A 27,103-nucleotide genomic window follows, 5' to 3' on the forward strand; every position below is an offset into this window, starting at 1 on the left:
TGGGTCTGCGACCAAACGACCACCCCTCATCACTGTCAAACGCTCCCTGAAACACTTCTGCGAGCAGGCCTTTCTAATCGACCTGGCCGGGGTATCCTGGAATGACATTGACCTCATCCCGTCAGTAGATGATGCCTGGCTATTCTTTAAAAGTGCCTTCCTCACCATCTTAAATAAGCATGCCCCTCTCAAAAAATGTAGAACTAGGAATAGAGCAGCACAAAACATCCTGTGGCGTTCTGCATTAGCATCGAATAGCCCCGTGATATGCAACTTTTCAGGGAAATTAGAAACAAATATACACAGGCAGTTAGAAAAGCTAAGGCTAGCTTTTTCAAACAGAAATTTGCATCCTGTAGTACTAACTCAAAAAAGTTCTGGGACACTGTAAAGTCCATGGAGAATAAGAGCACCTCCTCCAGCTGCCCACTGCACTGAGGCTAGGAAACACTGTCACCACCGATAAATCCACTATAATTGAGAATTTCAATAAGCATTTCTCTACGGCTGGCCATGCTTTCCACATGGCTACCCCTACCCCGGTCAACTGCCCGGCACCCTCCACAGCAACCCACCAAAGCCCTCACCATTTCTCCTTTACCCAAATCCAGATAGCTGATGTTCTGAAAGAGCTGCAAAATCTGGACCCCTACAAATCAGCCGGGCTAGACAATCTGGACCCTCTCTTTCTAAAATTATCTGCCGAAATTGTTGCAACCCCTATTACTAGCCTGTTCAACCTCTCTTTCGTATCGTCTGAGATTCCCAAAGATTGGAAAGCTGCCACGGTCATCCTCCTCTTCAAAGGGGGTGACACTCTAGACCCAAACTGCTACAGACCTATATCTATCCTACCCTGTCTTTTCTAAGGTCTTCGAAAGCCAAGTTAACAAACAGATTACTGACCATTTCGAATCCCATCATACCTTCGCCGCTATGCAATCTGGTTTCAGAGCTGGTCATGGGTGCACCTCAGCCACGCTCAAGGTTCTAAACGACATCATAACCGCCATCGATAAGAGACATTACTGTGCAGCCGTATTCATCGACCTGGCCAAGACTTTCGACTCTGTCAATCACAACATTCTTATTGGCAGACTCAACAGCCTTGGTTTCTCAAATGATTGCCTCGCCTGGTTTACCAACTACTTCTCTGATAGAGTTCAGTGTGTCAAATCGGAGGGCCTGTTGTCCGGACCTCTGACAGTCTCTATGGGTGTGCCACAGGGTTCAAATCTCGGGCCGACTCTTTTCTGTATACATCAATGATGTTGCTCTTGCTGCTGGTGATTCTCTGATCCACCTCTACGCAGACGACACCATTCTGTATACTTCTGGCCCTCCTTGGACACTGTGTTAACTAACCTCCAGACGAGCTTCAATGCCATACAACTCTCCTTCCGTGGCCTCCAACTGCTCTTAAATGCAAGTAAAACTAAATGCATGCTATTAAATCGATCACTGCCCGCAGCTGCTCGCCCGTCCAGCATCACTACTCTGGACGGCTCTGACTTAGAATACGTGGACAACTATAAATACCTGGGTGTCTGGTTAGACTGTAAACTATCCTTTCAGACTCACATTAAGCATCTCCAATCCAAAATTAAATCTAGATTCGGCTTCCTATATCGCAACAAAGCATCCTTCACTCATGCTGCCAAACATACCCTCGTAAAACTGACCGATCCTCGACTTCGGTGATGTCATCTATAAAATAGCCTCCAACACTCTACTCAACAAATTGGATGCAGTCTATCACAGTGCCAACCGTTTTGTCACCAAAGCCCCATACACTACCCACCATTGCGACCTGTACGCTCTCGTTGGTTGGCCCTCGCTTCATACTGTAAGTCGCTCTGGATAAGAGCGTCTGCTAAATGACTTAAATGTAATGTAAATGTATACTCGTCGCCAAACCCACTGGCTACAGGTTATCTACAAGTCTCTGCTAGGTAAAGCCCCGCCTTATCTCAGCTCACTGGTCACCATAGCAGCACCCACTCGTAGCACGCGCTCCAGCAGGTATATCTCACTGGTCACCACCAAAGCCAATTCCTCCTTTGGTCGTCTTTCCTTCCAGTTCTCTGCTGCCCATGACTGGAACGAACTACAAAAATCTCTGAAGCTGGAGACTCATATCTCCCTCACTAGCTTTAAGCACCAGCTGTCAGAGCAGCTTACAGATCACTGCACCTGTACATAGCCCGTCTGTAAACAGCCATCTATCTACCTACCTCATCCCCATACTGGTATTTATTTATTTATTTTGCTCCTTTGCACCCCAGTATCTCTACCTGCACATTCATCTTCTGCCGATCTACCATTCCAGTGTTTAATTGCAATATTGTCATTACTTCGCCACCATGGCATATTTATTTCCTTAACTTACCTCATTTGCACTCACTGTATAGACTTTTTGTTTTCTTTTGTTCTACTGTATTATTGACTGTATGTTTTGTTTATTCCATGTGTAACTCTGTGTTGTTGTATGTGTCGAATTGCTTTGCTTTATCTTGGCCAGGTCGCAGTTGTAAATGAGAACTTGTTCTCAACTAGCCTACCTGGTTAAATAAAGGTGAAATAAATTAATAAAAATAAAACTGTATATAGCCTCACTACTGTATATAACCTCTCTACTGTATATAGCCTCACTACTGTATATAGCCTCACTACTGTATATAACCTCTCTACTGTATATAGCCTCTACTGTATATAACCTCTCTACTGTATATAACCTCTCTACTGTATATAGCCTCTATTGTATATAGCCTCTCTACTGTATATAGCCTCTACTGTATATAACCTCTCTACTGTATATAGCCTCACTACTGTATATAACCTCTCTACTGTATATAGCCTCTACTGTATATAACCTCTCTACTGTATATAACCTCAGAGAGATTAAGTAGATGTCACACGTCAAAATTTGATGGATGACCCTATGTGAACCTATGTGACGCTATGTGAACCTAAGGGGCTGCCTGTCAGGACATCCTGATGGTTAGGTGGGGGTCTTTGGGTAAGGGTCCAGTTGTCAGGTCAACCGGTAATGATTTATGACCCAAGCCTGATTTATGACCCTATGTAATGATTTATGACCCTATGTCCTGTTGTAGCAGGCATGCCCATATTTGGGCTTCCGGTCAGGGCATCCTGGCGGGGTGGGGGTCGGTGGGGTGAGTAAGTGACAAGGTGTCAATGTCATAAATCAAAATCTTGATTTATGACCCTATGTCCTGTAGAAGGGTCCATGCCCATATTTGGGCTTCCGGTCAGGACATCCTGGTGGTTAGGTGGGGGCGGGGGTGAGTAAGTGACCAGGTGTCAGGTCAACCGTCAAAAGCATGATTTATGACCCTATGTCCTGTAGAAGGGTACATGCCCATATTTGGGCTTCAGGTCAGGACATCCTGGTGGTTAGGGGGGTCGGGGTGGGGTGAGTAAGTGACCAGGTGTCAGGTCAACCTGTTACTGTTTCTCACGGCTTAGAGTGTGAAAAGAGTTTTATGATGTCTTTGAAGTTGTCATGATGTTTGATGTCTAGTGTCCTGTTTGGAATGGGTTGGGGGTTAATGAACATTTCAAAGAGTAAGGCCTATTTTATAGCCCTCCGGGGTTGTTGTCTATGAAACACGAATGTCCTGGGGTATTGGGCTTTGCAGACGCCTTATAAAGACCCAGAACAATACATGTTTAAGACTGTACAAGATCTTAAAAATAACCATGGATTTTGTGATCAGTGACAAAGTGATGACGGTGTGTGTGTGTGTGTGTTAGAAACAAGGTCCCTGCGCATTGTGGACATTTCAAGCTTTCAACAACAATAAAACAGCCATCTAAATAATGTTTCTAGGCCTAACACACTGTTGAGTTTCCTATTTAGTTGTCTTTATATGTATATGCACCGAGCTTCCAGGTGGCTCCAGCCTATGGTTGTTCGGTGCATGTACACCGGGGAGATTAGAACCCCAAAGAAAGATCCTAAAGGTAATTTCAGGTTTAGGTTTAGGGTATAATAACTTTAGTGAAACCGCATTTCAACCTATGTACAGACATAGAGAGCCAACACATAAAGGTGTAACAGGGATGAATGGATATTCAAGGTACAACAGTGGTCTTCTGTAACAAGCAATATGTGTTAAATATGGGCCACAGTCAAGCATGACAGCCTCTTTAGGAAAGGCCTTTACTTAGGACTTAAACAGAATAATTTTATACCCAGCTTATTCCTTAATGCTGTGGGATAAATCAGGTGTTTCTAGGTGGGCTTAAACAAATCTACAGTGAAACAAAAGTGTACATTTTACACATATGTTTATTGACTTTTAAAAAGACCACAGGAACATGACCGATATAGTGGAGATGCATGCTACACAAATCGGCTATTGGATATTCAATGTACAACAATAGTCTTAGGTAACAAGCAATACGTGTTAAATATGGGCCACAGTCAATCATGACAGCCTCTTTATGAAAGGCCTTTACTTATGACTTAAACAGATTCATTTTCTACCCATCTTATTCATTAAAGCTGAGGGCATACCCCAGGATTTACAGGCCGGACGGATTATCTACCCATGGAGGGAAAACTTACGGAGCTTTGAGGGAGTGTGCAAGCGTCTTAGCGATCGGATAATGGTCAGGGCTAACCAGGACCTATATCTGTAAGAAAGGCATAGTAAAATACATTAATTATGAACGGCTATAAACTGTATGTACTAAATATTTTGAATTAAATAAATGGTTTTAAAATTGTATCTCACCTTCTAACGATAGGAATAAGTCCTTTCCTTCTATCACCAAGCATGCCCCCGGAGAAAAAAGACTTGCGGAAAAAGCATGTGCGCGCGTGTGTGTGCGTGCGTGTGCGGTAGTGGATGTGTGTGTGTTTCAAAAACAAAGAAAACGGGGAGGGGTGTGTGTTCATAAATGGCTATGCGGTTGCGCTCAAGGCTCTCTCTCTCTCTCTCTAGGCAGGGGTCATTTGAAACCAAGGTTTACAATATACGTCAAAACAGAGCCCGACCCCCAAACAAAAAAGTGTGTCTGTGTCTTACGCATCCTAAACACAAAGGCCTTTCAAAACCTAATTTAGCTCAGGATGTAGGCTGTAGGGGCTAAAAAGTCAATCAGCCCAGCGATGTCTAGACCGCCCCACCCCAGCATCGAGGGGCTAGCCCCCCGGAGGTTGTAGAATATCAAAAGGGTCATAATGTTTAGACACCCCAATCACTTTGTTTGAACCAAATACCTTAGGAGTCAAATATACCTTGGGGGTATAGCCCGAAAAAACGTCAACCCAAGGCTATGTAAACTCATTCCGTACTTTCTCTAGTTAGGGGCACAACCAATATTGACAAACGATCCACTGTTACCACCGTTTTTAGCTCAGCTACACACCTCCAGGACCGCAGCTCCAGAATTGTTATCGGACTGACCCGTTAAAAAGATAATCTGGGAAACCCTCCTAATGGATCTTTCTGAAGGTGAGTTCGTGAAATAAATATATATATATGCTGTATATTAGATTTAGGATGCGGGGACTTGTTTGAACATTGTGAATGTTATAGTAATATTAAACAGGAGTTATAGGGGTTTTAACCGATGACAACAATTATTATTTTATTTAAGTCAAATGCACATATTCATGTAATTTAAAACGTTCGCAGGATATGCAACATTAAGCCACCTGCATCCCGGGGATAAAGGATATGGAACCGCCTTCATTAGAATGGAATTCCGAAGAGCAACGGATGGACACAGAATTTTACGAGATATCTATATGTCAACTGTATGTATTTTTTATGATAAAATGTACACCCGACATCGAAAATCATACAACCCTGGAGGACATGATCGAAACGGAAGGGGGACCCCCGGAACATGAAGAGTAAAACATTGAATTCGGACGATTTCCCCGCTTCAAATGACATTTCGGAGGTCTCTGATTTGCGGTTGTTTGTGATGGGCAGAAAACAGGTTAAGGAAAACTCCGAGGCTGAAACAACATTCAGTCATGCTATTCTAAAACAGGAAGACAACGATTTTTACAGATATTCAGAAACAGAAGGACAATAATTATCATTATAATTTGTTTTTTAAATATATTTTTTAGGCCATATGTTAAATGGACGTATTCTTATAAGTTAAAATGTATCTATTTCGTATAAATACATGTTAACATTATCTAACGTCTGTATGATACCCAGAGGCTACAGGGCCTAAGGGATTGGGAACCGACAGAGTTAGACGGGGATTCTCAGAAGCAAACTGCGTCAGGTCCTTTACGTGGCCCATTCACTAATACACTATTTTCGGCGTAAGTCCCCCCACCCGACTACGGAAGAGCAGATGAAACAGAGACAATTCTGGGGGCTTATACTGAAGGCCTTATCCTAACTCCAAACACAAGCCAGCACCCCAGGACAGATAAAACGATAGACGGTGAATCTGTCCTTCCTCATGGAACTTTTTTGAAGGGGAGTTGAATATTAGAGGTGATGTTTGTATATATATATATATTATCTAAGAATGATTGGTATTAATTCTAGGCATTTACAGGTATGTTTTTAAAAATGAAGGCTATTTATACAATGAAACATTGTTTTTATTCCTACTGTTTGTAAACAATAGCTTCTGCCCCCTTAGGGTCTACTTGAACCGCTTATTAAATCAGACCTCTCAGACCAGAAAGTATGATTAGAAACCATGGCAAACTATATTCAATCTGTGATTAGAAACGATAATTAGAAGCTATGACAAAACTATGATCAAACTATGATAATAAACTATGAACAACTATGAAGACAGGGCGGTATGTGTGTGAATGATGAGCTATTATTTAAGTGTGTAATATTACTCTTTCTCTCTCTCTGTCAGGCTATGAAAAAGACAAGAGAAAGGACAGTGACTCCTGAGTGTTGATAGGTCTTAGATTTTTATAGACAGGGTATCTGTAAAACACAAGGTGACAACTATTGAAGATGCAAAAAGGGGTTTTCAGAAATATATTTGGTTGACAGATTTGTATTATTATAAAAAGTAATATAAAAAAGGATTAGAATCTTTAGTATTATTATGTTACATGCGAGACATACCCAGAAATGTCAGCGTAGACAACTTACAAGAATGTGTTTACCGGGGCGTGATGAAAACATTTTAAAGGAGCTTTAATTCAAACATGCAAAGATATATATTTGATACAATTACCAACGTTAAAAACTGTTGTTACAATATCACAAATAAGGTTTCTCGGACTAACACACTGTAGAGTTTCCTATATACTAAAGAACAATCACTAAGACAAAACACAAAAAGTTGTAATACATTCAGTATACAGGGCATTCTATATGGAAAACAGGTACATTTTGAAAGATTATGATGTTGATGTGATTTTTAAAAATTAATTTAGCAATTTAGGATAATACGGTTTATTTTATACTTTACTTAAATTGTATTATTTATCTTGCCTCATACCAGGCTAATACACTACCAAGCCATGCAAACAGCTAGGGAATTAACCCAGAACAGTTGTGGGTCTTTTTTTTTTTTTTTTGAACAATAAATGATCAAGAATACCAATAGGCTTGATCTGATCCTCAAACCTATCACGACATCCTAGAATGCACAGACATATGCAAAACCATAAAACTCTGACAAGAAAACAATGAAAATCTTAACATGACTACATGCCCTGCCATTATTTTTTAGTTACCATCCACCCAATGGTTGAATTTGGTACTTTTTCTATGTAGATGCACCGAGCCTCCAAGTGGCTGGAGACATACAACAGGCTAAATTAAAATGACCCAGTATGTGAAAAGCTGGGGGGGTCAAATGTATTTTTTATGTATGGTTTTTGTTACAATCAACAGGGCTTCCTAACATTCGACATAACTAGTAAGCCTTACGCGGGAGATTAGAACTCAAAAGTAATAGGGGGTAAGAAAGATCATAAAGGTAATTTCATATTTCGGTTTAGGGGGTTAATAACTTTAGGGAAAACAATATTCACACTATGTGGATTATAAACATGTTAGAGAGCCATCACATCATGATGTAACAGGGATGAGTGGCGATTCAAAGTACAACAGGAGGCTTCTGTAAACTGCAATACGGGTTAAATATGTTCTACATACAGCCAAGACTGAGTGGTTTCACAAACTCCCTTTAAAGGTTTTGTAAGAAAGTTGTAACAGGCCTCATTCAACAGTCTAGAGATTAACCTAGAGACACCAAAAACATCAACGTTTAGAGCAGCTTGGAGATTATTCCCCCATGTAAGAGCCACACGGCCCCGTGTGGCTCAGTTGGTAGAGCATGGCGCTTGCAACGCCAGGGTTGTGGGTTCGATTCCCACGGGGGGCCAGTACAAAAAAAAAAAGTATGAATGTATGTACTTGTAAGTCGCTCTGGATAAGAGCGTCTGCTAAATGACTTAAAATGTAAAATGTAAGGGGGGGGGCAAAGAGTTGATTTACCTAACCCTGTACAAACCAAAGGAATTTCCAGAGTTAGCAAACCCTGACACTGGGTATGATAACTCTGACTCGTATGTCTAATGATTATTGTAGATGTTTACACCTGAGGGAGTTTACAGTAGGTCAATTTGTTGCTCTCTTTGCCTTTATACATCTAATTGACCTACTGTAAACTCCCTCAGGTGTAAACATCTACAATAATCATTAGACATACGAGTCAGAGTTATCATACCCAGTGTCAGGGTTTGCTAACTCTGGAAATTCCTTTGGTTTGTACAGGGTTAGGTAAATCAACTCTTTGCCCCCCCCCTTACATTTTACATTTTAAGTCATTTAGCAGACGCTCTTATCCAGAGCGACTTACAAGTACATACATTCATACTTTTTTTTTTTGTACTGGCCCCCCGTGGGAATCGAACCCACAACCCTGGCGTTGCAAGCGCCATGCTCTACCAACTGAGCCACACGGGGCCGTGTGGCTCTTACATGGGGGAATAATCTCCAAGCTGCTCTAAACGTTGATGTTTTTGGTGTCTCTAGGTTAATCTCTAGACTGTTGAATGAGGCCTGTTACAACTTTCTTACAAAACCTTTAAAGGGAGTTTGTGTGAAACCACTCAGTCTTGGCTGTATGTAGAACATATTTAACCCGTATTGCAGTTTACAGAAGCCTCCTGTTGTACTTTGAATCGCCACTCATCCCTGTTACATCATGATGTGATGGCTCTCTAACATGTTTATAATCCACATAGTGTGAATATTGTTTTCCCTAAAGTTATTAACCCCCTAAACCGAAATATGAAATTACCTTTATGATCTTTCTTACCCCCTATTACTTTTGAGTTCTAATCTCCCGCGTAAGGCTTACTAGTTATGTCGAATGTTAGGAAGCCCTGTTGATTGTAACAAAAACCATACATAAAAAATACATTTGACCCCCCCAGCTTTTCACATACTGGGTCATTTAATTTAGCCTGTTGTATGTCTCCAGCCACTTGGAGGCTCGGTGCATCTACATAGAAAAAGTACCAAATTCAACCATTGGGTGGATGGTAACTAAAAAATAATGGCAGGGCATGTAGTCATGTTAAGATTTTCATTGTTTTCTTGTCAGAGTTTTATGGTTTGCATATGTCTGTGCATTCTAGGATGTCGTGATAGGTTTGAGGATCAGATCAAGCCTATGGTATTCTTGATCATTTATTGTTCAAAAAAAAAAAAAAAAAGACCCACAACTGTTCTGGGTTAATTCCCTAGCTGTTTGCATGGCTTGGTAGTGTATTAGCCTGGTATGAGGCAAGATAAATAATACAATTTAAGTAAAGTATAAAATAAACAGTATTATCCTAAATTGCTAAATTAATTTTTTAAAAATCACATCAACATCATAATCTTTCAAAATGTACCTGTTTTCCATATAGAATGCCCTGTATACTGAATGTATTACAACTTTTGTGTTTTGTCTTAGTGATTGTTCTTTAGTATATAGGAAACTCTACAGTGTGTTAGTCCGAGAAACCTTATTTGTGATATTGTAACAACAGTTTTTAACGTTGGTAATTGTATCAAATATATATCTTTGCATGTTTGAATTAAAGCTCCTTTAAAATGTTTTCATCACGCCCGGTAAACACATTCTTGTAAGTTGTCTACGCTGACATTTCTGGGTATGTCTCGCATGTAACATAATAATACTAAAGATTCTAATCCTTTTTTATATTACTTTTTATAATAATACAAATCTGTCAACCAAATATATTTCTGAAAACCCCTTTTTGCATCTTCAATAGTTGTCACATTGTGTTTTACAGATACCCTGTCTATAAAAATCTAAGACCTATCAACACTCAGGAGTCACTGTCCTTTCTCTTGTCTTTTTCATAGCCTGACAGAGAGAGAGAAAGAGTAATATTACACACTTAAATAATAGCTCATCATTCACACACATACCGCCCTGTCTTCATAGTTGTTCATAGTTTATTATCATAGTTTGATCATAGTTTTGTCATAGCTTCTAATTATCGTTTCTAATCACAGATTGAATATAGTTTGCCATGGTTTCTAATCATACTTTCTGGTCTGAGAGGTCTGATTTAATAAGCGGTTCAAGTAGACCCTAAGGGGGCAGAAGCTATTGTTTACAAACAGTAGGAATAAAAACAATGTTTCATTGTATAAATAGCCTTCATTTTTAAAAACATACTGTAAATGCCTAGAATTAATACCAATCATTCTTAGATAATATATATATATATACAAACATCACCTCTAATATTCAACTCCCCTTCAAAAAAGTTCCATGAGGAAGGACAGATTCACCGTCTATCGTTTTATCTGTCCTGGGGTGCTGGCTTGTGTTTGGAGTTAGGTTAAGGCCTTCAGTACAAGCCCCCAGAATTGTCTCTGTTTCATCTGCTCTTCCGTAGTCGGGTGGGGGGACTTACGCCGAAAATAGTGTATTAGTGAATGGGCCACGTAAAGGACCTGACGCAGTTTGCTTCTGAGAATCCCGTCTAACTCTGTCGGTTCCCAATCCCTTAGGCCCTGTAGCCTCTGGGTATCATACAGACGTTAGATAATGTTAACATGTATTTATACGAAATAGATACATTTTAACTTATAAGAATACGTCCATTTAACATATGGCCTAAAAAATATATTTAAAAAACAAATTATAATGATAATTATTGTCCTTCTGTTTCTGAATATCTGTAAAAATCGTTGTTTTCCTGTTTTAGAATAGCATGACTGAATGTTGTTTCAGCCTCGGAGTTTTCCTTAACCTGTTTTCTGCCCATCACAAACAACCGCAAATCAGAGACCTCCGAAATGTCATTTGAAGCGGGGAAATCGTCCGAATTCAATGTTTTACTCTTCATGTTCCGGGGGTCCCCCTTCCGTTTCGATCATGTCCTCCAGGGTTGTATGATTTTCGATGTCGGGTGTACATTTTATCATAAAAAATACATACAGTTGACATATAGATATCTCGTAAAATTCTGTGTCCATCCGTTGCTCTTCGGAATTCCATTCTAATGAAGGCGGTTCCATATCCTTTATCCCCGGGATGCAGGTGGCTTAATGTTGCATATCCTGCGAACGTTTTAAATTACATGAATATGTGCATTTGACTTAAATAAAATAATAATTGTTGTCATCGGTTAAAACCCCTATAACTCCTGTTTAATATTACTATAACATTCACAATGTTCAAACAAGTCCCCGCATCCTAAATCTAATATACAGCATATATATATATTTATTTCACGAACTCACCTTCAGAAAGATCCATTAGGAGGGTTTCCCAGATTATCTTTTTAACGGGTCAGTCGATAACAATTCTGGAGCTGCGGTCCTGGAGGTGTGTAGCTGAGCTAAAAACGGTGGTAACAGTGGATCGTTTGTCAATATGGTTGTGCCCCTAACTAGAGAAAGTACGGAATGAGTTTACATAGCCTTGGGTTGACGTTTTTTTCGGGCTATACCCCCAAGGTATATTTGACTCCTAAGGTATTTGGTTCAAACAAAGTGATTGGGGTGTCTAAACATTATGACCCTTTTGATATTCTACAACCTCCGGGGGGCTAGCCCCTCGATGCTGGGGTGGGGCGGTCTAGACATCGCTGGGCTGATTGACTTTTTAGCCCCTACAGCCTACATCCTGAGCTAAATTAGGTTTTGAAAGGCCTTTGTGTTTAGGATGCGTAAGACACAGACACACTTTTTTGTTTGGGGGTCGGGCTCTGTTTTGACGTATATTGTAAACCTTGGTTTCAAATGACCCCTGCCTAGAGAGAGAGAGAGAGAGAGCCTTGAGCGCAACCGCATAGCCATTTATGAACACACACCCCTCCCCGTTTTCTTTGTTTTTGAAACACACACACATCCACTACCGCACACGCACGCACACACACGCGCGCACATGGCTTTTTCCGCAAGTCTTTTTTCTCCGGGGGCATGCTTGGTGATAGAAGGAAAGGACTTATTCCTATCGTTAGAAGGTGAGATACAATTTTAAAACCATTTATTTAATTCAAAATATTTAGTACATACAGTTTATAGCCGTTCATAATTAATGTATTTTACTATGCCTTTCTTACAGATATAGGTCCTGGTTAGCCCTGACCATTATCCGATCGCTAAGACGCTTGCACACTCCCTCAAAGCTCCGTAAGTTTTCCCTCCATGGGTAGATAATCCGTCCGGCCTGTAAATCCTGGGGTATGCCCTCAGCTTTAATGAATAAGATGGGTAGAAAATGAATCTGTTTAAGTCATAAGTAAAGGCCTTTCATAAAGAGGCTGTCATGATTGACTGTGGCCCATATTTAACACGTATTGCTTGTTACCTAAGACTATTGTTGTACATTGAATATCCAATAGCCGATTTGTGTAGCATGCATCTCCACTATATCGGTCATGTTCCTGTGGTCTTTTTAAAAGTCAATAAACATATGTGTAAAATGTACACTTTTGTTTCACTGTAGATTTGTTTAAGCCCACCTAGAAACACCTGATTTATCCCACAGCATTAAGGAATAAGCTGGGTATAAAATTATTCTGTTTAAGTCCTAAGTAAGGCCTTTCCTAAAGAGGCTGTCATGCTTGACTGTGGCCCATATTTAACACATATTGCTTGTTACAGAAGACCACTGTTGTACCTTGAATATCCATTCATCCCTGTTACACCTTTATGTGTTGGCTCTCTATGTCTGTACATAGGTTGAAATGCGGTTTCACTAAAGTTATTATACCCTAAACCTAAACCTGAAATTACCTTTAGGATCTTTCTTTGGGGTTCTAATCTCCCCGGTGTACATGCACCGAACAACCATAGGCTGGAGCCACCTGGAAGCTCGGTGCATATACATATAAAGACAACTAAATAGGAAACTCAACAGTGTGTTAGGCCTAGAAACATTATTTAGATGGCTGTTTTATTGTTGTTGAAAGCTTGAAATGTCCACAATGCGCAGGGACCTTGTTTCTAACACACACACACACACACACCGTCATCACTGCTTTGTCACTGATCACAAAATCCATGGTTATTTTTAAGATCTTGTACAGTCTTAAACATGTATTGTTCTGGGTCTTTATAAGGCGTCTGCAAAGCCCAATACCCCAGGACATTCGTGTTTCATAGACAACAACCCCGGAGGGCTATAAAATAGGCCTTACTCTTTGAAATGTTCATTAACCCCCAACCCATTCCAAACAGGACACTAGACATCAAACATCATGACAACTTCAAAGACATCATAAAACTCTTTTCACACTCTAAGCCGTGAGAAACAGTAACAGGTTGACCTGACACCTGGTCACTTACTCACCCCACCCCGACCCCCCTAACCACCAGGATGTCCTGACCTGAAGCCCAAATATGGGCATGTACCCTTCTACAGGACATAGGGTCATAAATCATGCTTTTGACGGTTGACCTGACACCTGGTCACTTACTCACCCCCCGCCCCCACCTAACCACCAGGATGTCCTGACCGGAAGCCCAAATATGGGCATGGACCCTTTAGCAGGACATAGGGTCATAAATCAAGATTTTGATTTATGACATTGACACCTTGTCACTTACTCACCCCACCGACCCCCACCCCGCCAGGATGCCCTGACCGGAAGCCCAAATATGGGCATGCCTGCTACAACAGGACATAGGGTCATAAATCATTACATAGGGTCATAAATCAGGCTTGGGTCATAAATCATTACCGGTTGACCTGACAACTGGACCCTTACCCAAAGACCCCCACCTAACCATCAGGATGTCCTGACAGGCAGCCCCTTAGGTTCACATAGCGTTCACATAGGTTCACATAGGGTCATCCATCAAATTTTGACGTGTGACATCTACTTTAATCTCTCTAACCTCTCTACTGTATATAACCTCTCTACTGTATATAGCCTCTACTGTATATAACCTCTCTACTGTATATAACCTCTCTACTGTATATATCCTCTACTGTATATAACGCCTCTACTGTATATAGCCTCTACTGTATATAGCCTCTACTGTATATAGCCTCTCTACTGTATATAGCCTCACTACTGTATATAGCCTCTCTACTGTATATAACCTCTACTGTATATAGCCTCTCTACTGTATATAGCCTCTCTACTGTATATAGCCTCACTACTGTATATAGCCTCTCTACTGTATATAGCCTCTCTACTGTATATAGCCTCTCTACTGTATATAGCCTCTCTACTGTATATAACCTCTCTACTGTATATAGCCTCTCTACTGTATATAACCTCTCTACTGTATATAGCCTCACTACTGTATATAGCCTCTCTACTGTATATAACCTCTACTGTATATAGCCTCTCTACTCTATATAGCCTCTCTACTGTATATAGCCTCTCTACTGTATATAACCTCTCTACTGTATATAGCCTCTCTACTGTATATAACCTCTCTACTGTATATAGCCTCACTACTGTATATAACCTCTCTACTGTATATAGCCTCTCTACTGTATATAACCTCTCTACTGTATATAGCCTCTACTGTATATAACCTCTCTACTGTATATAGCCTCTCTCCTGTATTTAGCCTCGCTACTGTATATAGCCTCTCTACTGTATATAGCCTCTCTACTGTATTTTGCCTCACTATTGTTATTATTCACTGTCTTTTTACTGTTGTTTTTTCCTCTTACTAATCTATTGTTCACATAATACCTGTCACGTTCCTGACCTTATTTCCTTTGTTTAGTCTTTGTTTAGTTGGTCAGGACGTGAGCTGGGTGGGTATATTCTATGTTTTGTGTCTCGTTGGTTTAGGTGTGTCTGATTGGCCTGATATGGTTCTCAATCAGAGGCAGGTGTTTTACGTTGTCTCTGATTGGGAACCATATTTAGGTAGGCTGTGTTCACTGTTTGTTTGTGGGTGATTGTTCCTGTTCATTGCGTTCTTTGTTTTCACTAGGTTCACATGTTCAGGTCTGTAGCGTCGTTGGTTTCATTCTGTTTATTGTTTTGTTCGTGTTTAATAAGTGTTCCAATAAATATGGAAACGTACCACGCTGCGATTTGGTCCTCCTCTCTTCCATCCAACGACGAAAGCTGTTACAATACCTATTTTTTACTACTAAAAGTGTTGATTAAAACAAATCAGGATGTTTGGTGGATGGATTCAGTGTAGATGTTCTGCTGTGTATCGAGGGGTTTATATGAAAGTGGTAGATTTGTAATTCTTTACAAGAGAAAGTTCTGGATTACTTTTCTTTGGGTGACCTCAGGCTACGGTCTTTGACAATTCAGCTACTTTGTTAACAGTCCTACAACTGTCACCTCATGTAACAGCTGATTTACTTAACTAAAGGCACATCTCAATATGTGGTCCAGGTGCCTTAGTGTTCCTATAAAAACCTGTGTCCAAACTCAGCATTAAATAGTATCTAATCAGAATAGTGTACAGAGGTAAGTTATTGCACCTATTGAAATGTAATGTGTTTTTTAGTGTTTATTCTGTTGCATTAAAAAAGTCACTGTTGCCTATTAGATCAATATCAGTGTGAACACGTCTGATTGGACTAGATCCATGTTGAGGTGAGACACGTCTGATTGGACTAGATCCACGTTGAGGTGAGACACGTCTGATTGGACTAGATCCACGTTGAGGTGAGACACGTCTGATTGGACTAGATCCACGTTGAGGTGAGACACGTCTGATTGGACTAGATCCACGTTGAGGTGAGACACGTCTGATTGGACTAGATCCATGTTGAGGTGAGACACGTCTGATTGGACTAGATCCATGTTGAGGTGAGACGTCTGATTGGACTAGATCCACGTTGAGGTGAGACACGTCTGATTGGACTAGATCCACGTTGAGGTGAGACACGTCTGATTGGACTAGATCCATGTTGAGGTGAGACACGTCTGATTGGACTAGATCCATGTTGAGGTGAGACACGTCTGATTGGACTAGACCCATGTTGAGGTGAGACACGTCTGATTGGACTAGATCCATGTTGAGGTGAGACACGTCTGATTGGACTAGATCCATGTTGAGGTGAGACACGTCTGATTGGACTAGATCCATGTTGAGGTGAGACACGTCTGATTGGACTAGATCCATGTTGAGAGGGGAGGGGGTAAAGACAAGAGGGTGAGAAGAGGAGATGAGGGGGGAAGAGAAGAGGAGAAGAAAGGGAGAGAAGAGGATAAGAGAGGGGGAGGAGAGGAGAGGAGATGGGGGAAAGAGGAGAAGAGGTGGAGAGAAGGGTAGAGGTGGAGGAGAAGAGAGGGGGTAGAGAGGGGAGAAGAAAAGTGAGAGGAGGAGAGGAGTGGACAGGGGGAGGAGAGGAGAGGAGTGGAGGGAGAATGAGAGGGGGAAGGGGGGGGGAGAAGTGGGGAAGGAGAGGAGAGGGTTGGAAAAGATGAGAGGGGAGAAGAGGGGAGGGGAGGGGAGAAGAGATGGGGATAAGAGGAGAGAAGAGGAGAGGGGGAGAGATAGGGGGAGGATAGGAGAAGAGAGGGGGGGTGTGGAGAGGGGGGAGAATAGGAGAGCGGGGAGGGGGAGAAGAGTAGATGAGATGGGGGAGAAGAGAAGGGGGGAGAAGATTGGAAGAGAAGGGAGAGGGGAGAGGAGAAGAGAAGATGGGGGAGAAGAGGGGAGGGGAGAAGGGGGGGAGGAGAAGAGAAGAGAGGGAGAAGAGATGGGGATAAGAGGAGAGAAGAGAAGAGGAGAGGGGGAGAGATAGGGGGAGGATAGGAGAAGAGAGGGGGGGGGTGGAGAGGGGGGAGAATAGGAGAGCGGGGAGGGGGAGAAGAGAAGAGTAGATGAGATGGGGGAGAAGAGAAGGGGGGAGGAAGAGAAGGGAGAGGGGAGAGGAGAAGAGAAGATGGGGGAGAAGAGGAGGGGAGAAGGGGGGGAGGAGAAGAGAAGAGAGGGAGAAGAGATGGGGGAAAGAGGAGAAGAGAGGGGGAGAAGAGGAGAAGAGAAGAGAGGGGGAAAGAGGAGAAGAGAGGGGGAGAAGAGGAGAAGAGAGGGGGAAAGAGGAGAAGAGATGAGGAGAAGAAGGGTAGAGGTGGAGAAGAGGAGAAGAGAGGGGGAGAAGAGGTGAACAGAGTGTCAAAAGAGAAGAAGAGAGGGGCGGAAGGGGAGAAGAGGAGAGGAGAGGGTTGGAGAAGAGAGGGAGAGAAGAGAAGAGGTGCAGAAGAGGAAAGGGGAGAAGGGGGGAGAAGATTAGAAAAGAGGTGGAGAAGAGAGAGGAAGAGAAGGGAGAGGGGAGAAGAGAAGATGGGGGAGAAGAGATGGGGAGAAGAGGAGAGAAGAGAGGGGGAGAGAGGAGGGTGTAGAAGAGAGGGGGAGGAGAGGAGAAGAGGGGGGGAGCTGGGAGAGGGGGAGGAGTGTAGAGCAGAGGATAGCGGGGTTGAGAAGGGAGGGACAGAAGAGGAGAAGAGGGGGAGAAGTGGAGAGGGGAGAAGAAAAGTGAGAGGAGAAGGGGAGAGGAGAGGACAGGGGGAGAAGAGGAGAGGGGGAGAAGAGGAGAGGAGAGGGGGAGAGATAGGGGGAGGATAGGAGAAGAGAGGGGGGGTGTGGAGAGGGGGGAGAATAGGAGAGCGGGGAGGGGGAGAAGAGAAGAGGAGATGGGATGGGGGAGAAGAGAAGGGGGGAGAAGATTAGAAGAGAGGTGAGGAAGAGAAGGGAGAGGGGAGAGGAGAAGAGAAGATGGGGGAGAAGAGGGGAGGAGAAGAGAAGAGAGGGAGAAGAGATGGGGATAAGAGGAGAGAAGAGAAGAGGAGAGGGGGAGAGATAGGGGGAGGATAGGAGAAGAGAGGGGGGGTGGAGAGGGGGGAAAATAGGAGAGCGGGGAGGGGGAGAAGAGAAGAGTAGATTAGATGGGGGAGAAGAGAAGGGGGGAGAATATTAGAAGAGAGGTGAGGAAGAGAAGGGAGAGGGGAGAGGAGAAGAGAAGATGGGGGAGAAGAGGGGAGGGGAGGAGGGGGGGAAGAGAAGAGAGGGAGAAGAGATGGGGGAAAGAGGAGAAGAGAGGGGGAGAAAAGAAAAGGGGGAGAAGAGGAGAAGAGAAGAGAGGGGGAAAGAGGAGAAGAGATGAGGAGAAGAGAGGGGGAGAAGAAGGGTAGAGGTGGAGAAGAGGAGAAGAGGTGAACAGAGTGTCAAAAGAGAAGAGAGGGGCGGAAGGGGAGAAGAGGAGAGGAGAGGGTTGGAGAAGAGAGGGAGAGAAGAGAAGAGGGGGAGAAGAGGTGGAGAAGAGGAGAGGGGGAGGGGAGAAGAGGAGAGGTGCAGAAGAGGAAAGGGGAGAAGGGGGGAGAAGATTAGAAAAGAGGTGGAGAAGAGAGAGGAAGAGAAGGGAGAGGGGAGAAGAGAAGATGGGGGAGAAGAGGGGAGGAGAAGAGAGGGGGAGAAGAGGAGAGAAGAGAAGAGGAGAGGGGGAGAGAGGAGGGTGTAGAAGAGAGGGGTAGGAGAGGAGAAGAGAGGATAGCGGGGTGGAGAAGGGAGGGGCAGAAGAGGAGAAGAGAGGGGGAGAAGTGGAGAGGGGAGAAGAAAAGTGAGAGGAGAAGGGGAGAGGAGAGGACAGGGGGAGAAGAGGAGAGGGGGAGAAGAGGAGAGGAGAGGGGGAAAGAGGAGAGGAGGGAGAATGAGAGGGGGAGAAGAGGAGAATAGAGTGTCAAAAGAGGAGAAGAGAGGGGCAGACGTGGGGAAGGGGAGGAGAGGAGAGAAGAGGAGAGGTGGAGAGGGGGAGAGGAGAGGGGGGAAAGAGGAGAAGAGGGGGGAGGTGTGGAGAGGGGGGAGAATAGGGGAGGGGGAGAAGAGAAGAGTAGATGAGATGGGGGAGAAGAGGAGAGGTGCAGAAGAGGAGAGGGGAGAAGGGGGGAGAAGATTAGAAGAGAGGTGGAGAAGAGAGAGGAGAAGAGAAGAGGGGAGAGGAGAGAAGGTGGGGAGAAGAGGAGAGGGTGAAAAGCAGAGAATTGAAGAGAGGAGAAGAGATGGGGGAAAGAGGAGAAGAGATGGGGAGAAGAGGAGGGGAGAGAAAGAGAGGGGAGGAGAGGAGAAGAGAGGGGGAAAAGAAGGGTAGAAGAGGAGAAGAGATGGGGATAAGAGGAGAGAAGAGAAGAGTAGAGGGGGGGGAGAGAAGAGAGGGGGAGGAGAGGAGAAGAGAGGGGGAGAAGAGGAGAAAAGAGAGGGAGCTGGGAGAGTGGGAGGAGTGTAGAGGAGAGGAGAGTGGGGTGGAGAAGGGAGGGGCAGAAGAGGAGAAGAGAGGGGGAAAAGAGGGGGAGAAGTGGAGAGGGGAGAAGAAAAGTGAAAGGAGGAGAGGAGAGGACAGGGGGAGAAGAGAAGAGGAGTGGAGGGAGAATGAGAGGGGGAGAAGAGGAGAATAGATTGTCAAAAGAGGAGAAGAGAGGGGCAGAAGTGGGGAAGGAGAGGAGAGGAGAGGGGAGAAGATTAGAAGAGAGGTGAAGAAGAGAAGGGAGAGGAGAGGAGAAGAGAAAAGAAGAGGGGGAGTAGGGGGGGAGAAGAGGAGAATTGAAGAGAGGAGAGGAGAGCAGGGAAAGAGGAGAAGAGATGGGGAGAGAGGGGAAGGAGAAGAGGAGAAGAGATGGGGAAAGAGGAGAAGAGAGCGGGGAAAGAGGAGAAGAGAGGGATAGAAGAGAAGAGTAGAGGTGGAGAAGAGGAGAAGAGAGGAGAGGAGAAGAGATGGGGAAAGAGGAGATGAGATGGGGAGAAGAGAGGGGGAAAGAGGAGAAGAGAGGGGGAGAAGAAGGGTAGAGGTGGAGAAGAGGAGAGGAGGGGGGAGGGGAAGAGAGGAGGGTGTAGAATAGAGGGGGAGAAGAGGAGAAGAGAGGGGGAGGAGAGGGAGAAGAGGAGAAGGGAGGGGGAGCTGGGAGAGGGGAGGAGTGTAGATGAGAGGAGAGCGGGGTGGAGACGGGAGGGGCAGAAGAGGAGAAGAGAGGGGGAGAAGAAAAGTGAGAGGAGAGGGGGAGAAGAGGAGAGGGGGAGAAGAGGAGAGAGGGAGAAGAGAGGGGCAGAAGAGGAGAGGGAAAGGGTGAGAAGAGGAGAGGGGGAGGAGTGGGGGAACAGAGGAGAAGAGAGGGTGAGAAGAGGAGAAGAGTGGGTGAGAAGAGGAGAAGAGAGGGGGAGAAGGGGGGTAGAAGAGAGTGGGAGAAAAGGAGAAGAGGGGGGAGAAGATTAGAGGGGGGGAGGGAAGATGAGGAGAGGGGGAGGAGAGAGGGAGAAGAGAGGGGAAGATTAGTAGAAGAGAGAGGGAGAAGTGGAGTAGAGATGGGGAGAAGAGGAGAAGAGAGGACAATAAGAGGAGAAGTGAGGGAGAGGAGAGGGGGAGAGGAATAGGAGAGGGGGGAGAAGAGAAGAGGGGAGGAGAGAGTGATAAGAGGAGAGGAGAGGAGAGGAGAGGGGAGGGGAGGGGAGGGGAGGGGAGAAGAGGAGTTGGTGGATTATGAAATTTGACAATCTGACTTGGAAAGGTGGTATCCTATGATGTTGTCATGTTGAAAGTCACTGAGCTCTTCATTAAGGCCATTCTACTGACAATGTTTGTCTATGGAGATTGCATGGCTGGGTGCTTGATTTAAAATCATCTGTCAGGAAGGGGTGTGGCTGAAATAGAATCCACTAATTTGAAGGGGTGTCCACATACTTTTGTATATATAGTGTATGTACACATGGGTGTTGTTGCACCATACCAACGATAAGCCTGTCTTCCCATCACATCATGAAAGGTCATGTTGATGTTCATTTAACCTCTGTCTCTCTCTTCCTTTGCCTCCTCCCTTTCTCCTCTGTCTCTCTCTTCCTCTGACTCCTCCCTTTCTCCTCTGTCTCTCTCTTCCTCTGACTCCTCCCTTTCTCCTCTGTCTCTCTCTTCCTCTGACTCCTCCCTTTCTCCTCTGTCTCTCTCTTCCTCTGACTCCTCCCTTTCTCCTCTGTCTCTCTCTTCCTCTGCCTCCTCCCTTTCTCCTCTGTCTCTCTCTTCCTCTGCCTCCTCCCTTTCTCCTCTGTCTCTCTCTTCCTCTGACTCCTCCCTTTCTCCTCTGTCTCTCTCTTCCTCTGACTCCTCCCTTTCTCCTCTGTCTCTCTCTTCCTCTGACTCCTCCCTTTCTCCTCTGTCTCTCTCTGTCTCTGTCTCTCTCTTTCTCCTCAGATCTCCAGGCTCAAAGCGTCCGTCCACCAGGTAGGTAGAGTATAAATCTACAGTGATTATAGCAGTTCAATATTAGTCAACTTTATTATCCCACATGGAGAAATTCATGTGTCCATACAAACTATTCTAAATCCCAATAACATGTAGTGTTTTATGGAACTACTAATACTTGTCAACCACAAAGCATTACTACTGTTAGAATAACAGAATCACTGTCATCATCTGTCCTCACCACTGTGTTTTCCTCTCTGCTGTTTACAGCTGAATACTCAGTCAGACTGGTGGATGGGACCACTTCCTGTTCTGGGACAGTGGAAGTCTTCTCCAGAGGAGAGTGGTTGGGTCTATGTTCTAGTTGGTGGACCATGATGAGAGAGACTAAGGTTGTGTGTAGAGAGCTGGACTGTGGGAATCCTGTAGCTGAATCTAGAGGACGTCTGATTGAAGATGGAAGAATAGGAGTCAGACTGGATGGTTGCTATGGAAATGAGTCTTCTATTAGACGTTGTACCAGCATAATACCTGGTGTCTGTGATGGTGAATATTATCATCATGTGACCTGTTCAGGTAAGAGACTGGTCATATTGAGAGATTTATTTGTACATTATACAATATTACCATGTATCATGTGTTTTTATTTCATTTAAATAGAGGGAGAGATGTCAGATGTATTTAAACATTATATTTGTGTTTGTCATATTGGTTTATGGGAGATGTTCATGGGCAGATCATTGTAGTTCAGATGGTACTGAAGTGAAGCTGCCTGATGGATGTCCAGCTGTTTATTTTCTATAAAGTGAAGTGAACTTATTCCTGTCTCCTGCCTGCATTATTCCCAACCTGATCCTGAGTGACTCAGAACCCATTTCTACCTCTTACAGTATCAAACATAGCAAACTACAATCTTTTATCCAACATATGTGTGTTTAGTCCTTGACAGTGTCATCAACAAAACTGATTGAATGTTCAACCAACTCTTTTTCTCCAGAGTCTGTGCGGCTTGTGGATGGAGCTGGTCTCTGCTCTGGGAGAGTGGAGGTGAAGTCCAGTCAGTCCTGGGCCTCAGTGTGTGAAGCTGACTTTGACCGGCAGGATGCAGAGGTAGTCTGTGGGGAGCTTGGCTGTGGGGCTCCTGCAGCTCTACAGGGGGGGCTCTATGGAGGAGGTGAGGGTCAGACCTGGGATAAAGAGTTCCAGTGTAAAGGCAATGAGTCCCTTCTCCTGGACTGTGACACCTCAGACAGAAAACACAACACCTGCCTACCTGGTAATGCTGTTGGACTCACCTGCTCAGGTAAGAAACAGTTTGTCACTCAATCAACATTGTTTCTCACCTGGAGTGAAGAATATGAGAGACAATATAGGTGTGTTTTAGTGAGAAAATAGTAAGATTACTGTCTCTCTCTTTTCTTTTCTCAGAGCCTGATGATGTGAGGCTGGTGGGAGGAGGCAGTCGCTGTGCTGGTGGAGTGGAGTGGTACGACCAGGGAGAGTGGAGGACTGTGGGAGCTGAGGACAGGGACCAGGAGGATGTAGCTGCAGTAGTGTGTAGACAGCTGGGTTGTGGCTCCACTGTTTCAGTACTACCTGGATACACCACTAGAGGGTTTTTAATTTCCTGTTCTGGGTCTGAGTCTTCACTGAGGGAGTGTAGAAGAATCTATGATCTCCTTCCTGGACTCACAGTGATCTGCTCAGGTAATAACAAGATATTATAATTATATTCAACTGATTTCCTTCATTCATACAACTTCCTCTGCACCTCTCATGATGACTGTTTAGCTTGTCAGTCTGCTTTACTAAATAGATCACCCAGTCAAGTAGGAATCAAATACAACTTAAATATCCCAGAATGCTTTTGTATTTGAGTGTTATCTCAGTGAACGTCTCTACTCACTACCACTGTCACATGTCATGTTATTGTCATATCTAAATGAGGAAAGTAGTTGAGGAGCTACGTTTTCTTTTTCTCTCCTCTTGTTCCAGATGTCCTGCTTAAGCCTGATATCAACATATGTTGTCTCAGTGACTGTAGGCCCACTACTCATGTTGCCCTGTGAGGGAGGGTGGCTGGCACTGTTACACGCTGATGTTATTGTCATATCTATAGGAAACTAGTTGAAGAGGTTTTTCTTCTTCTCTTTTATTGTTATAAAATATAATGGCGCCTGAAGACATGGCAGCAGTTTTACGGGCGACTAACCAGTTGTACACTTATGAGGGGGTGTTTGTGACTTATTTTGTACATAATGTTTCTGCCACCGTCTCTTATGGCAAAAAAGAGCTTCTGGATATCAGGACAGCGATCACTCACCTCGGATTAGACAAAAAAAAAAAAAATCTTATGTTTCACGGAATCGTGGCTGAATGATGACATGGATACTCAGATAGCAGGATATACGCTGCACCAGCTAGATAGAACAGCACAGTAAGACGAGGGGGGGCCGTCTGTGCATATTTGTGAACAACAGCTGGTGCACGAAATCTAAGGAAGTCTCTAGATTTTGCTCGCCTGAAGTAGAGTATCTTATGATAAACTGTAGACCACATTATTTGCCAAGAGAGTTTTCATCTATACTTTTCGTGGCTGTTTATTTACCACTACAGACGGATGCTGGTACTAAGACCGCACTCAGTCACCTGTATAAGGAAAAGAGCAAACAAGGAAACCACTCACCCAGAGGCGGCGCTCCTAGTGGCCGGAGACTTTAATGCAGGGAAACTTAAATCAGTTTTACCTAATTTCTATCAACATGTTAAATGCGCAACCAGAGTGAAAAAAAATTGGATCACCTCTGCTCCACACACAGAGACACATACAAAGCTCTCCCTCGCCCTCCATTTGGTAAATCTGACCACAATACTATCCTCCTGATTCCTGCTTACAAGCTAAAATTAAAGCAGGAAGCACCAGTGACTCTGGTTTTTTAAAAAGTGGTCAGATAAAGCAGATGCTAAACTACAGGACTGTTTTGCTATCACAGACTGGAACATGTTCCGGGATTCTTCCGATTGCATTGAGGAGTACACCACATCATTCACTGGCTTTATAAATATCTTCATCAGGGACATCATCCCCACAGTAGCTGTACGTACAAACACCAACCAGAAGCCATGAATTACAGGAAACATTCGCACTGATCTAAAGGGTAGAGCTGCCGCTGTCAAGGTGCTGGACTCTAACCCGGAAGCTGATAAGAAATCCTGCTATGCCCTCCGACGAACCATCAAACAAGCAAAACGTCAATACAGGGCTAAGACTGAATCATACTACACCAACTCCAATGCAGGGCTTGCAAACTATTACAGACTACTGTCATGACGTCGCCTGCTTGGGTATTGCAAACCTCACCACCCCCTCTCCCTGCCTCTTCAACCCATGCTGTGGTCACAGAGAGGTCGTAAATTCCTGAGAATCTCCTCATGGCCCAAAAGTATTAGACAGAGGGTAAACTTTCAGGACAAAGGAATTCTCTTCCACCTCACAGAACTTGAGGTACGAACATATTTCATATTCCTGCAAAAGTATGAAAGCTCGGTGGAGAGTCCAGCTATGAACCGGTCCATTTGTCACCACGTAGGAAACTCATGTGAGACTGTGGGACTACATTACCATATCGCTGTTTATATAATAACCTCAGATATGAGGTTTACATCTGTTTGTTGTATAAAATGAATGAGTGAGTATGATACTGTTTGTATAATTGTGTAATATGATTTTGGACTGTTTAATTAAGAAAAATACAAATACCTTTTTGATTTGAACTAAATCCAAGGACCGCCCTGAGCCCAGTATGGGTCAGAGACCATGGGACCACCCCTCTCTGCTATCTGAATAAAAGCCAACTCTAAGAAATTACCATTGAGACCATGTTTATCCTCCAAGGAGGAGAACGAAGGTTGAGTATAATTGCTGAATCTTTAACCATACCACGTGGTTAAAACTCTTATACGAATCATAACAAGTCTTTGATATTGACTACTAGTCTGCAGCTAGGAATTCGGTATCATTGAACGTGAAGAAAGACAACCGCCGAAACAAGCATTCTATAACGAATGTCACTCTGAACAATCCACAATAACTACAACAGAAGGAGCTCCAACAAAACGAACTTCTCTCCAACGATCAAGACGACACACATGAGCGTAAATATATATATATTGATTGCAATTGTTCCCGAATGAGTGAGCGTTCATGTGTAAGGATCAGCATGTCAATTGTTATAATTATGGACTCTGTAGTGAATTCTTAGTCGAACGCCATTTTCCCTTTGTCTAACAGCCGCCATGCCGGTTCAGCCCACTAGGGCATATTTCTCCTATCATTTCATGTAACTATTTTAAGTTTGTTTGTTTGTTTATGCATTTCTGTGAATTAATTAGTTAGTAATAAATAAATGATTTAAGACAATTGATGTATGGATGACTCATAGTGAAGACTGGGTTCGTGCAGATAATCAACAATTTACGACGTTTGGAATGAGACTAACGTGAGGTAAAAATAAATAAATCATTAATCAGAAGACTATTGATCAGATATGAAAATATCTGAAAGGTTATATTGGGAAATTATAACTTTGTAATCTAATAACTTTCCCTGGTGCCCTCGAATTCATAGTTAATTAGTTACGTTATTACTCAAGTGATCGCGTAATCCCTAACTACAGGAATCTTTGATAAAAACTATAAGTCTTCAATTTAACAAAGACACGACACTACAAAGGAAGCACTTCCGCGAGCTTCCCAGTGAGAGGAGCCTAAAAGATGAGCTAAATCACTTCTGTGCTCGCTTCGAGGCAAGCCACACTGAGGCATGCATGAGAGCACCAGCTGTTCTGGATGACTGTGTGATCACGCTCTCAGTAGTCAATGTGAGTAAGACATTTAAACAGGTCAACATTCACAAGGCCGCAGGGCCAGACAGATTACCAGGACGTGTGCTCCGTGCTTGTGCTGACCAACTGGCAGGTGTCTTCACTGACATTTTCAACATGTCCCTGATTGAGTCTGCAATACCAACATGTTTCAAGCAGACCACCATAGTCCCTGTGCCCAAGAAGACTAAGGCAACCTGCCTAAATGACTACAGACCCATAGCACTCACGTCCGTAGCCATGAAGTGATTTGAAAGGCTGGTCAAGGCTCACTTCAACACCATTATCCCAGAAACCCTAGACCCACTCCAATTTCCATACCGCCCCAACAGATCCACAGATGATGCAATCTCTATTACACTTAACACTGCCCTTTCCCACCTGGACAAAAGGAACACCTATGTGAGAATGTTATTCATTGACTACAGCTCAGCATTCAACACCATAGTACCCTCAAAGCTCATCACTAAGCTAAGGATCTTGGGACTAAACACCTCCGTCTACAACTGGATCCTGGACTTCCTGACGGGCCGCCCCCAGGTGGTGAGGGTAGGTAGCAACACATCTGCCACGCTGAACCTCAACACTGGAGCCCCTCAGGG

The 27,103-nt window shown here is 43.7% G+C and overlaps 2 long non-coding RNA genes across 2 annotated transcripts; one reads left to right on the forward strand and one right to left on the reverse strand.

Moving 5' to 3' along the window:
- The first annotated feature begins 5,003 nt into the window (after nt 1–5,003).
- LOC120041413 lies at nt 5,004–6,811 on the forward strand. The gene is made up of 2 exons (XR_005475886.1): nt 5,004–5,486; nt 5,670–6,811. It is a non-coding gene; the product is annotated as an uncharacterized LOC120041413 (long non-coding RNA).
- A 3,622-nt stretch (nt 6,812–10,433) lies between these two features.
- LOC120041411 lies at nt 10,434–11,811 on the reverse strand. Its single transcript, XR_005475885.1, has 2 exons — nt 11,757–11,811; nt 10,434–11,573 (listed from the first exon to the last, which is right to left on the reverse strand). It is a non-coding gene; the product is annotated as an uncharacterized LOC120041411 (long non-coding RNA).
- Nucleotides 11,812–27,103: the final 15,292 nt, after the last annotated feature.

The sequence above is a fragment of the Salvelinus namaycush genome, unplaced genomic scaffold, assembly GCF_016432855.1.
Source record: "Salvelinus namaycush isolate Seneca unplaced genomic scaffold, SaNama_1.0 Scaffold460, whole genome shotgun sequence".
NCBI classification, from domain to species: domain Eukaryota; kingdom Metazoa; phylum Chordata; class Actinopteri; order Salmoniformes; family Salmonidae; genus Salvelinus; species Salvelinus namaycush.